This window comes from Lissotriton helveticus, chromosome 3_1 (genome assembly GCF_964261635.1).
Source record: "Lissotriton helveticus chromosome 3_1, aLisHel1.1, whole genome shotgun sequence".
NCBI classification, from domain to species: domain Eukaryota; kingdom Metazoa; phylum Chordata; class Amphibia; order Caudata; family Salamandridae; genus Lissotriton; species Lissotriton helveticus.
Genome location: NC_136061.1, coordinates 286553606 through 286566378, shown reverse-complemented (window position 1 = coordinate 286566378; position 12773 = coordinate 286553606). Strand labels below are relative to the sequence as shown.

Genomic DNA, 12773 nt, shown 5'->3' with positions numbered 1-12773 from the left:
AAAAGAGCTAAAAGCATCAAGGAATCCCTCGTTCACACTCGCCCAAAAACACAAGCTCAAAATCAGGACAGAACCATTACTGAGGTATGGGGACTACCTCCTGTTACGGGACACTACCCCTGCGGGTTGTGTAGTGTATGCCACCTGACGAAGCCCACCAAACACCTGAGCCTGGAACGAGGGTCCACGTGGTACCAGCGAGCCCACACGAATTGTAAGTCTTCGAACGTTGTCTATCTCATTGTATGCCCATGTGGCTTACGCTACGTGGGCATGACAACGAGAAGGATTAAACAGCGTGTGGGGGAACATAGGAGTAACATCAGGTGCAGGAAGGCGAGCACAAGACTGACAGAGCATTTCCTAGCCCTTGACCACAAGATTGATGACCTTTCCTGGACAGTTATAGAACAGCTGAGACCAGGACCCAACACTCAGCGGGCCCTGTTCGAAAAGGAACAAAGGTGGATTTACCGTTTATCTACTAACCAACAGGGATTAAACGATGATATACCTTGGGGTAGTGTACTGAAGTGACCTTGTGCTGTTTCCCTTGCCCACTGAGTCTTGTAATGAACAGCCATTGGTGTAGTGTACCTAGCCTTGTAGAACCATTTAAAAAGCAGACTCCATTAGGGGCCTTTGGTCGCTCTCAAGCCTCCTGGTAGGATTGGACCTAGTGTATTGGTCAAGTATTAACACGAGGCTCAGAGTCTTCCGATGCTTCGGATGCTATCAGCCGCGATAAATCCAGATATGACTGCACCGAACGCTGCCTTTTTCCCATCATGGCCATAAACGCCCCTTTTGGTAGCAATGACTAAATGGGGGCTAGCGTAGGATCATTAGGAAGGAATTTGCCTTAGAGATCAATAGGCGTTCTTCTCACTAACGCTAGTGGGCGGGCATGAGCAGTAAGGTTTCTTTTAACATTGCAAACAGTTTCAATATAACTTTATTGCTTAGAATTGCCGTCATGCCATCTGACTGGGCGGCATAGTTCTAGCTCTTTTTGCCAAAGACTGACGTGACGTCGAGACGTTTCCCTCACGTTACCCCACGTGACCAGGGAGGAACGCTTTTCTTTCGTGTTTGCCACAGTATCGGCAATATTCGGAACCAGGCGTGTACGGATAGTCACATCACGGGACCCTTGCATTTTGGAAGTAAGTGGAGCGGAATACTGGGAGGGAGGGTGGCCCGTTACTTTGTCACCAACGGTGCTTGTGTAACTCGTTACTCCTTTTACCCCCCTTTTTTTGCTCTCTCGTTCTCAGAACTCCTAGGGGGTCCCCCAACCTGAGTTCCATGAAGTAACTATCATACCTGATACACGTAAGCCAGTTTTTTCCTGTTTGTTGCTTTATGTTCTACGTTCTAGCTCTATCCCGCCGCAGCCCGTTCTGGGTCAGATTAACTTGATTACCAGGTTCCTGGCGGCAGCCACTGAAAGAGAACGGCTAAGTGGGTGCCAATTATTGACAACATGCCTGTTTGTAAGAAAGGGGGTGTGTGAGATTGTGCATCCTTATCCCCCCAATGGTGGGGTTTGCCCCCGGGTATAAAAGCCAGATGGGTGGCTGAGTAGGCTGTTAAAAGTGTTGTGGGAGAGCTGCGTAGCCGGCTGGGATGAGCAGCCATTGACCGCCCTTTCTCTCCCCCCCTCCCTACAAGCTTTATTATGCACAAAGATAGAAAATACAGAATAGATTGAAACTTGCAAATGCCTAGAGATACCTGTAGTTGCTAAGTGAGGGAGTTAATGATTTGCTCAAGAAGATGAATATTCTGTTAATTTTTACTCTCTCCTTGACAGGTTATTACCGGCCTGGAGAACACCAGTTGACCGCAATTCATGGTAACACCGTGAGTTTTTTATCACCCACACATGACCAGAGGTTAGGGTACGCCTTAGCGCGCCTATACCGCCATGGTCATCTGCACTGATCAAATGGTCCTGATGAATGCTTAGCAAAACTTGCACCACTATATAAGCTGAAACATGTTCATGTCGACCTAACACTACACACCTACGGTTTTTCCAGCCTCTTTACCTTGCTGGGTTAGATCCGTCATTTGTTTTTAATCAGCAACCAGAACACCTCGAAATAAAGGCTATTTATAGGTAGCTTCTGGTTACTTCTTAACTCTGCACCATATCACTTGCACTTGTTCACACCATTTCACCAGCTCCGCTGCAATCGCAGGCGTCGTAGCACACCGGAACGGCATTCGGTTGTTCCGGTGGGGACCCTATGATGAAGCATGTCACCCCAGGTGGTGAGTGAGGGTCCTTCAATAAATATTCTGTGTGTTTCTTTCCCTGTAGCTTTTATGGATTCAGTCACTCTTTTGTTGTTATGAAAAGTGGCAGGTAGATGGCCAGCACGGTTGCATTCAGATGCAGAGCCCTAATCCTTTCGACCCCTGGGGCCTCACTTTAATCAGTAATGGTCTAGGAGACAGAGGAAAGGATTGAGATTCATAGGTATTGTCAAAGAGAAGGCCCAGAATAGGGAGCCCTGTATGGGAACCCATTTTTATGTTTACAAATGGCTAAAGTCAGCTTCTACAGAGGGATACTCCAAAGAAGGGGACAATATAAGTGGTCTCTCATTTTCTTTTTTAAAAGGGCCATTGACTAGTGGAGCCGGAACTGCTGCCAGGCGTGTAAGTGGCCACTGCTGGTTATCATTAAGGAAGCAGATGAAGCAGGACTGGGGCTCAGGGATTTAAGGGGCCTGCTGCATCACAATTATCACTGTGTACCTTTAAAAAAATGGGCTTGGCAGCTTCTTTTCCTTTCTAGCATTAGGACCAAGATGATGGTTGGTCATAGTGGGGAAGAGGTAAAAGATGCCGAAGAGATAGCCTGCTACTCAGGACTGCAGTTATTAGTGCAGCAGGTGTAGTTGCATTGGGGTCCAAGAGTGTGCGGGGCTCACGACACCCCAACTATGGGAATAAGTATGTTTGGGATAATGCATGTTTTTGTTTGATGCATTTACTGCTTTATAAATCTCATAGCTAGTGCGGTTTATAAGCTATAGAAAAAGTTCTCCTGAAATCATCACATAAGCCCTGCACGCAGCCATGCCCCTACCCAATCTTTGCATTACATTTTGGGGGGGGCCCGACCTCAAAACATTTTGCTTAGGGGGGCTCTGAGCAAAAAAGTTTGAAGACCTCTGTTCTAAAGGCTCTAGGCCTTGTATCTATGTCAGTCGTGGTTCTTATACCACTTTCTTAATATATGGTTTGGTACGCCCCTAGGGCTCAACGTATATTGTGCCAATTTACTGTGTGCTAATTAAGTTGACTGAATGTACTTTTGCCTCTAGCCTCATAAGGAGACAAGAGGGATGTATTTAGAATAAATACATAGATTTTATATATGTATACCTGGTGTGGTTCTCCTTTCATTTGGTCATTCATGAGATTATAGACTGGTAAAACAAGCTGCTTTACTTTCTTTCAACACTTAGCCTGAAGGCTGCTCTCCACAGCTACCACTAGGATAGCTTTCTTTAAAGGTTGTTTTAAACCTACCATCAATAAGGGTTGTTTGGACTGGTGCAAGGTGCCCACTAGAATAGTTGACAGCATATGCCAGGCCAACTTCGCACAATGTACAGCCATTAAATGCCACTGAGTATAGGTAATTTGTGGTACTTGACAAGAAACCTACAGAGCTAATGTATATGTTGATTAACATGAATGAGAAGCCTTTAGATATAAAGGACTGAAACAAGTATTTTGATAAGATCTGGTGGATTGCCTTATTTCATATGCTGATTTGTACTAGCAACATCAAGTAAGTATGTTTTTTGTCTGTCAGTCCGTGGAACCATTGTGTCTTCTACAATGAATGAGGCATTTTAGACACAGTGGGCCAGATGTACGACCATCCAAAATTGCATGTCGCAAATTTGCGACTTGCAAAACGAGACCTACGTACCAAAAAAGTATCATGATTGTGAGTCACTAAAGACTCGCGTCGCAATTTAGCGTACCGGCTATTTGTGAGTCGGTATGCACTCGCAAATAGCGTACCCAGTGAAAAGGACATATAGCATACCCAAATATCAAGAGCACCCAAAACTAGCCCAATTAGCGCACGTAATTTGCGAACGCGAGAAACAAAGGCAAAAACACTTCCTAGGAGAGCTGAAGTTCCCCAAAACAGGAAGTTGTGTCCCTGGAGAGTCCTGAGCATATTAGCAAAGACATGGTCAGGTGCAGCAGCATAGTTTAACACTGCAGGCAGGCTCCCTGAAAAAACATGAGCAGCAAGGCTGGAAAGGAGCGTCTGAGGAAGCTGTAATTCTCAGAAAACGAGATAGACATCATAATAGAGGAATGCTGAAACAACCATGAGCAGCTGTTTGGGAGGTCATCGCACAGTGTCCCAGAGGCAGACAAATGAACGATCTGGCGGGAAATGCAGCAGCGCATCAATGCACTGGGTGTGGCGGACAGGTCCCTGGACAACATCAACTAAAGATCGTACGATCTGGACTCCAGGGCCAAGCAGACGGTGGCAGCACGACTGCAGGAAGTCCAAGGGACAGGAGGAGGGCCATCTACTACATCGGAACCATCTGCAGCAAAGGCCATGGTGGAGAATACCCCGGGGAGGGAGGCAGTTGTTGGTTTTGGGACCCTCGACACATCACAGCCAACAACAAACCCTGGTAAGTGTGAAATGTATAAAATGTGTTGACTCCACCACTCAAGCCTGTTCTGCACATGCATGCCAATCACCCACACACAAAAGTCTATTGCCACACCCAAAAAACCCAAGTGGTGCATTATGGGAGATATAGCCACATACACACAGTATAGTTACAGAATTACATAAGCTGAAAAACATTGCAACACCACTGAGATAGTGACTCACATAAGTTATTGTGTCCTTATATCTTTGCCATACAGATACACCTCTGGGAGGAGAGCACAGTGCAGATGACACTGAGGGAAGCCAGGAGCAGGCCCAGAAAGAGGAAGGGCAGGATGGGGAACATCAAGTGGTCCAAGTTGTCCAAAAAGTGGTGAATCTATCTCAACACAGGCTCCAGCCAGTGTGACGACAGCATTATAGCACGAGCTTGACGCATTTTTGCCACCAAGGTCTGGCTAGTCCGTCCAACCCAAAAGTCCAGCAGGTGGATGCCTGCCAGTCTGAATACCCAGCCACCTGCTGGGGCATCCAATCAGGTGTTATTTGGCGGCTTGGGACAGGCAAGTGAGGCAGATGAACCTGAAGCTTAGCCATGGATTCAGGGACATAACTCAGCAGATGGTTGATAGCCAGTGCCGCATAGTGGAGACATTTGATGCCCTCACAGGTGCATTAGGGGATCTGTGTAAGGAATTGGCTGAGGGGAGAGGGCAGCAAAGAGGCATGGCGCGCAGCAGGGGACACATGATGGACGCTTTTATCAGGGGCATTGGGAGGTTAGTGCAGGCAACTACCCAACACACGAACCGCACCCTAGTGGAGTCACAATAGTGGTGATGTGTCACGCAGCTTCCAACAAATGACAGCAACAGTGGAGACACTGCAAGCTCACGTGTGCCAGTGGGGGTGCAACTGAGGGAGCTTACAGTGAGTTTTCAAGCCGCAGTAGCATGTCTGCAGCGGATACACCAATGCTGCGGAGAAGCAGCAGCCGCCAAGCAGGTGTACCAGGTACAAGCCTTACCTAGGCTGGACATAAAGGCAGGAAGTGACTTGTTGACAGTAACTGCACAGTCATGGGCCCATAGCATTGTTTGCATTTGTGGTGCTCTAACCACAATACACTGCTGCATTTATTTGTTTATGTGTTTCCATTCAAAGTTATATTCACATTTGGTATTGTCCTTTGTAGAGGGAAGAGTGTCATTAGTTTGGATGTACTCTGAAAAATAATTGTTGGCTATCTGGTCCCTACACCTCCTCTCCTCTGCTGCAGAACTACCATCCCTTTGCTGTTGGGCAGGTGGTCCTGGACCATCAGCCTCCAGAGTCAAAGACATCCCTGCGCAAGCCACCAATGCAGGCCATGTTGACACTATTTTGCAGACTGGCTCTGGTGTATACTGCAGGGCCCCACCACTCCTGTGAAGGCACCTAGAGCGCAATTTTCGGATGCAAAAAGTGCTCTCAATCACAGACCTGCTGCACCTATGTGCTATGTTGTACCGCCTCACATTTGGGTTATTTGGCGACAGGTACGGTGTGAGTATCCATGGCTGCAGGGCATACGTGCTGTCACCTGGTAATGAAAATCTGTTGGTGAGGCAACATGTAGACAGACATGAATATGCAAATACATTTCAGTGTTGACATGACATATGAGTACCTAGTAGGTATCCTTCATCAAGTCACCTCTTTCTAATTTGCAGTATATGCCACTGTGTCTGAAGATGTATGTCATGGGTGCATAACATCAGCACATGTGTGGGGATTGCATTGCTGTGCAGGGTTCTGCTTCCCAATTGTGACTTCAAGGTGCCTATGTGGTCTAGGATGACAGTGCTACTCGGCCTGTACTGGTCATATATCTCCTCCTATGTCTTCTCAAACAAGGTTAGCCTGACTCTGAATATCCTCTCCTGCCTCCGCCTCCTCTGCTGAGCAGCCAGTATCTGCATCCTCCTCGATATCACGTACAGGGCAGCCATTGTAGGAAAGTTTCTGATGCATTCCGGGCTTGGTTTTATAGGTTGGTCCTGGTTGCCACCTGTTTTTGATTCATGGTAAATTGCATGCGCAACTGGGTAATTTTGTGCATATTCGCTATTTGCAACTGGTCTGTACATTATAATTCGCTATTTTTGGTGCGCAAAACTGGTCGCTTTTATTGCGAGTCGGTATTCATTCGCATTGCTATTCTTGTTTTAGCGTAAGGCCAATTTTGCATGCGCAAATCGGTTAGCGACTGATTTTTCGCTCGCAAATTAGTTGTACATCTGGCCCAGTATCTCTTCTTTTAGCTAAGATAAAGAGGGCCAAATGGCGGCCCATGTTCCTGTATCCGCCATCAGGTACTACTTTTGCTCATGTTCTATTTATGCATATTCCTGTGAGATAACACATTTTAAAAAACAATGAATCTAGCAGCTGCAAGAGGGTCTTGGGAAATGTAAGGGAACGAAGTCTAATGTTTAGAAGGAAAATCAATGTAAGGAAAAAAGTGCCTGTTCTAAGGAGCCATTCAGGTACCAGAAATCTGGTGGCTATTTATTGAACCAACTAAAGCCACTTTGGCTATCAGTTGGAAGATTTCCTAAGTTTGGGGATGTGCAGCCAGTTCCCTTCTTTATTAAAACTCAACTTTCAGTAGGTTCCATCCTTTAAAAAAAATCTGTTTTCTTAATTGAACACACTTCAGGAACAGTCTGAAGATGACTGAATCCCATGGATCACTGTCAATTTAGTAAACTGATTTTAGTTTTTCTAGTTCATATAGATTTTGCTTTCTAACTCATTTCATTCTTTTTACTGTCATTGCCTTCCTCACATGACTTCCTTATCCATGTGATAAGTGTCCCTAGGGACCCCAGAGTACACCAAAAAGGGGTTATTTGGAGTTTGGTGTCCTCTCCGAGACACATCTCTCTCCCAGTGTTTTATGAAGTGATGAAAACAGTGCCTCTCCTTCGAGACTTTTCTCGGCATGAAAATGTTGCAGACTGAGACTGAGAACCCCTGTGTTGTTCCTATTTGTGCTACTAAAGTCTGTCCTGTAGAGGTACAGATACCCTCAAAGCTTTTAAATACATTGTAAGTAGTGCCACATTTGCACCCATGTCTCATCATATTTAAAACCCCTTTAGTGCTAAGGCAATTCCAGATATTTAATGTAATTTCCATTGAAATGAATGGGCACTTCATGACGAGTTACCCTTGTCATTAGCATCCAAGTGGTTGGTGCATCCGATGCCAGGGATTCTGTACACTAACCGATGAATCCCAGGCAGACTATTCTATCTTCAGTGACAGAAACTGTTACGTAGTCATAGACGTTAAGGGCCTTATTTAGATATCAGCGGACGTCTTACTTCGTCACAATGGTGATGAATATCCCGTCCACGGAAATTTAAATCCCATAGGATATTATAAGATTTATATTTCGGCATGGAATAACCCATCTGTCGAGATCTAAATCCCAGTTTCTCACAAATATGATCACACATTATAATCGGACAATGGATCCTGCAATTAGCTTTTTGATGCTGTTATTTGCGGTTGCTGTGAGGGGATTATTTATTCGGCCTCGCTGACCAGAGAACGCAAGCTGTTTGTTTGCAAAAGACCTGCTCTGAAATTACTGGAGGCTTACACTCTGACCATTAGTTACCATTGGTTAGCTTTATTGTCGCTCTCATTTGTTTGCTTCTTGTTGGATGGTTTGGCTTCCTTTTCTTGTGTTTGTCCCTCCCCTGGAGCATAGCCTTTTTACCATCCCCTTGATTTGCTGACTTGTATCCTTCCACTGCTCGTTTTTAGGTGACTACTTTTTTCTTTTAGGTTAAGCACTCTATGACAGTGATTGAGTTTTAAACTAGCTAGCAGTAAACAAGTATTCTCCCCATAGCACCAAGAATATTCAATCAGTTACCAGCGGTGGCTGGTCTCAGGGCTGAGTGGGAGAAGGGGTGTAATTACCCTGATTTTTAAAAACCAAAAAGAACTTACCTTCAACAAGCTGCAGTGTGCTCTTCTGCAGACAGCCTCCCAGAATCACCAGTTTACATGAGAGCAGCATTAGAATTGGTCTGAGCGCCCTTGATTTGCGCTCCCAGTGAGACTGGAAGACTGTGTCTGCTGTCTTCAACCCGGCAACGCAGCTCAGGTTGGAGACAGCTTCAGTGCGCATGTCAGTTTGGCCATCCTGAGATGGCCGGCAAATCCGCATGCGCATTGAAGGCAGTGCATACCATTCCCTCTGAGTGCCTGTCAGCCCCCAAGACTCGGTGCACTTAGAAGAAAAATAAACAGATAATAAAACAGGTTTAAAAGCCGTTTTATTATCCTTTTATTTTTCACTTCTTTGAGGGTGCTGGCAGGGAGGATGATTTTCCTCCCCCATAGCGGAGGAGCCGCCACTGTCAGTTACCCAACACCTCAGATGGAACCCAAATCTGAAACTCACATTTTTAGCTCTGTCCCTTGTGTGCTTCACCAGCCAATTACCAACCCCCTTGTTGCTGTATCACTCTTGTGCTATTTACCCACTTGTTTGTGTGCTTCTCCCATCAAGCCCTTCCACTCCCTTACTCGGCGTTGTTCTCAAATTCTTGTGCTTCTTTCCTAGCCCTTGTTGCTCTCTCCACCATGTGCAACTTTCATGCCTCTGAACTTCGCTCTGTGTTAATCGCCCAAGTGTGTGCTTTCCCCCTGCACCTATGTTGCTCTCTCCCTCATTTGCTTTTTTTGTCCTCCTTCTTCCACACGCCCCCCCTAGTGCCTCTACTGTTGCCCTTTATTTTTATTTTTCACTTTCATAAAAAAAAGCATTATTTTTTATTTATCAATCCAAGTGGCGTCTGCCATTTTGGATCTGTAAATAAAATAAGGAAAATGGTGCGTGTCAGAATGGTGTGCTTGTGTGCTGTAACGCATGTGTGCGCCTACAGAATGAAGAAACTGACATCAGTCGCATCATACCATCCTTTTTCTTTTTCTTAACAGATGCTGCTCAGTATCGGCATGAAGCATGTTGCTTTTTTGCTGATGCTGCACGACATCTGCAAACTTCATTGGCAAAGCCAATACGTCCAAATACTTATTTATTTTCTCACTTACATAGTGCATCCGATGAATAAGTGTTAGGACACTTCAAACTGAAGAATAACAACCATCAAGGCATGGTGGGAAAGGTCACAATCATCGCAGCATAATAAGAGGCATTCTGGGGAAAGGGTACCCGCATAGGCCTGATGCCATAAAGATTCTCTTTCAAAGACCCCACCTATACCTAAAAAAATTCTGTCAAAAGTCTGGGCATCACGATAAATGCTAATCTATCCATGCAGGAACAGATTAACCTGGTTTCGACCTCATGCGTTTATCAATTGAGAACCTTTAAGAAAAGTAGGGCATTTTTCTCCAGGGAGGCAAGCATAGCTATCATGCTTGCCCTGATAATGTCCCGGCTGGACTATGCCAACGCCATTTATTTGGGACTCCCTGCTAATCAAACTCACAGGCTTCAGCTTATCCAAAATCAAGCGGCCAGGCTAGTCTTTCAGAAACCGAGACTCTGCCACACTAAGCCGCTTATGAAGCAGCTACATTGGCTTCCTGTGACGCAGCGATCCATATTTAAAACCAGATGCATTGTCTTTAACGCACTTCATGAAACAGGCCCTAAATTATATCCACTAAGATCTCAAGATACTTACCCAAACGGAATCTCAGATCAGCCACTATGAATATGCTGTCTATTTTGAGATTCAAGCGAAAGAGAATGGGTGGCTCTCGCTTTTCGGTACTTGGCCCCATGCGCTGGAATTCCTTGACAATAGAAATCAGATTAACACCTGAGTATACCAGTTTTAGGAAAAAACTGAAGACATGGTTATTCACTCTAGCTTACTGATAGAGCCCTGGAGGACAGCTCTCCCTCTCCTCATAGCGCCAAGAAACTGTTGGTATACGTGCTCTTAATAAATTCCCTAAACATAAACATAAGACTATGCTGTACAAAGGCTTTGAGTGGGACGAGCAATATCCCATAGCGAGACATTTCAAAGAGCAGCACAATAAACATACCAGTCTGTTAAAATTCTGTGTACTCATTAGGATCTCTATATTAGAGAGAGGGGGTAATAAAGTCCAAGAGTTATGCAGATTAGAATCTAAGATAATTATAAAGTACAAAACTTTACACCCGATGGGTTTTAATAGAGATGAAGAGTTAGCAGTCCACTTGGGGTAGATCCCTTACATAGAACAATGTGATTTCTAATAGATAGATGAATTTCTTCTAAATATTTTCTGTGCGAATCGCTATGTGTTAATTTGCTGGTTTTTTTTTTAAATTGTACATAGAATCCTTGCACTGTTTTTATCGTTGTAGGTAACATGAAGATGACTTGAAGAAGAAGGAAACGTAAAAGAGATTGAATATATCTTGGTGGATTCAGGATGGCTGGGTGACCTTTCTTGAAGAACTAGTTGAAATTTGCATGAAACTTTGAATAGGATCAACATGATAGCCCACTGGGGTGAAATTGGGTATATAGGAAATTGAGGATTTTTTATGTAATGTTACAAAATGAAGGGTATGACAATGTAGGGACTCGATTGCCCACTGGGGCAGAATTGTCAAAATAAAATGGGTTATAACAGGAGATATGTTTAAGTGAGCTTAGAACAATTGTAAAATATGACAAGGCATATTAAGTAGTTGAAAGAGCCCAAAGAACATTAATTTGACTTGCAACCGGAATATTACTCATAAAGACTGTAAATATGATCATGAATTGTAACTGGAATTAATTGTACATTTATGTTAAAACATGCTTAAAAAGAAGAAAAGTGATGAACTCTATGCAGTTGGTAACAAGAGGTTCCTTGTTATAAGATGGCCACCACAATGCAGTACATGTAGTCCTACATTTATGGTGGTGGAATCGCAAATATATATGTAATGTTGAAGCAAACGCAACTGACCCGTGAGCAAGGAGCGGTGAGCTCCGAAATGCTTGAGGTGTTTTTTGCTGCTTGTATAATACATGCACACTGAAGGAATTGAGCCACAGCCCATCTTTTTTTACATTGTGAAGGAGGGGACTGTTGGTGCATTGAAGGAGTTCCCTACCCCTCTGCGGGCTCGCCATCACAAGAGGCGGGAGAATTAGTGATTGCAGTTGTGGAGTTATATATATATATACACAGAGAAGTGTGGCTCACTGGTTAGAGGAGGCAGACCTGGAAGCAGAGGTCAGCCCGGGACCAGGGTTCATTTCCCGGCTCGGCGGGGTCTTGAGTCCTAAAATGTCCATGGACTCGACAATTCTCGCTCCGGTGCCTACTCGATTCACAGGTTCACACTCTGCAACTCTGGGCAATAGCTTGCTTACTCTCCACAACGGCCCCTCGCGGCGGGATACCTGGCTTTCACCTTGCGGAAACCCTGCTGGGGTTATCTCACAGGGGAATACCAGGACGGGTTCCCTAAGCAAGCGCTTAGAAACCGCTTGGTGATTTGCGCTATATAAATTCCTGTACATTTACATTTTACATTTACAAGCACACACATACACACACACACACATATATATACACACACACACACACACACATATATATTACCTACTTGCAGTCGCCAATAGGTAGTTATAGTTAGGACCTACTTTTTATTACAAAGGTGATTAACAGTTGCCTATATCTTTGGCACCAGTTGATGAATCTTCATGAAATTTGACAGACAAATGTTCCCATTACTTCAGCTGCTGTCTGGAAAGTTTCAGGGCGGTTTGTGAAGCAGGGGCCAAGAAAAAGGGGAGGTCCCAAAATGCGTTTTCCTCATATTAATTCCCATAGGACCTTTAGACACGTCTACAGCCCAAACTGCTGAACGGAATTACACCAAATTTGGCAGAAAGCTAGCTTTTGGTCCACATAGTGAGCTTTTTGTTAATTGGTGTAAATCTGTAGATTAGTTTTAGAGATATTAAGCTTACAACAAATGTTTATATAAAGGGACGCAAATTCATGTGCTAACAGCAGTGCTGTGATTGGTTGGCTGCAACCTGAGAGGAAAGTTGCAGCCGCC

At 44.6% G+C, this 12773-nt stretch overlaps 1 protein-coding gene across 1 annotated transcript in view; it reads left to right on the top strand.

Annotated features, from left to right (window-relative positions):
* Positions 1-11716, top strand: part of BRIP1 (BRCA1 interacting DNA helicase 1) — a 1630984-nt gene extending 1619268 nt beyond the window's left edge. Inside the window, exon 22 of the mRNA XM_078679817.1 lies at positions 11073-11716. The gene's annotated coding sequence lies outside the window, so the exon portion shown is untranslated. The remainder of the gene's footprint in view (positions 1-11072) is intronic.
* Positions 11717-12773: the final 1057 nt, after the last annotated feature.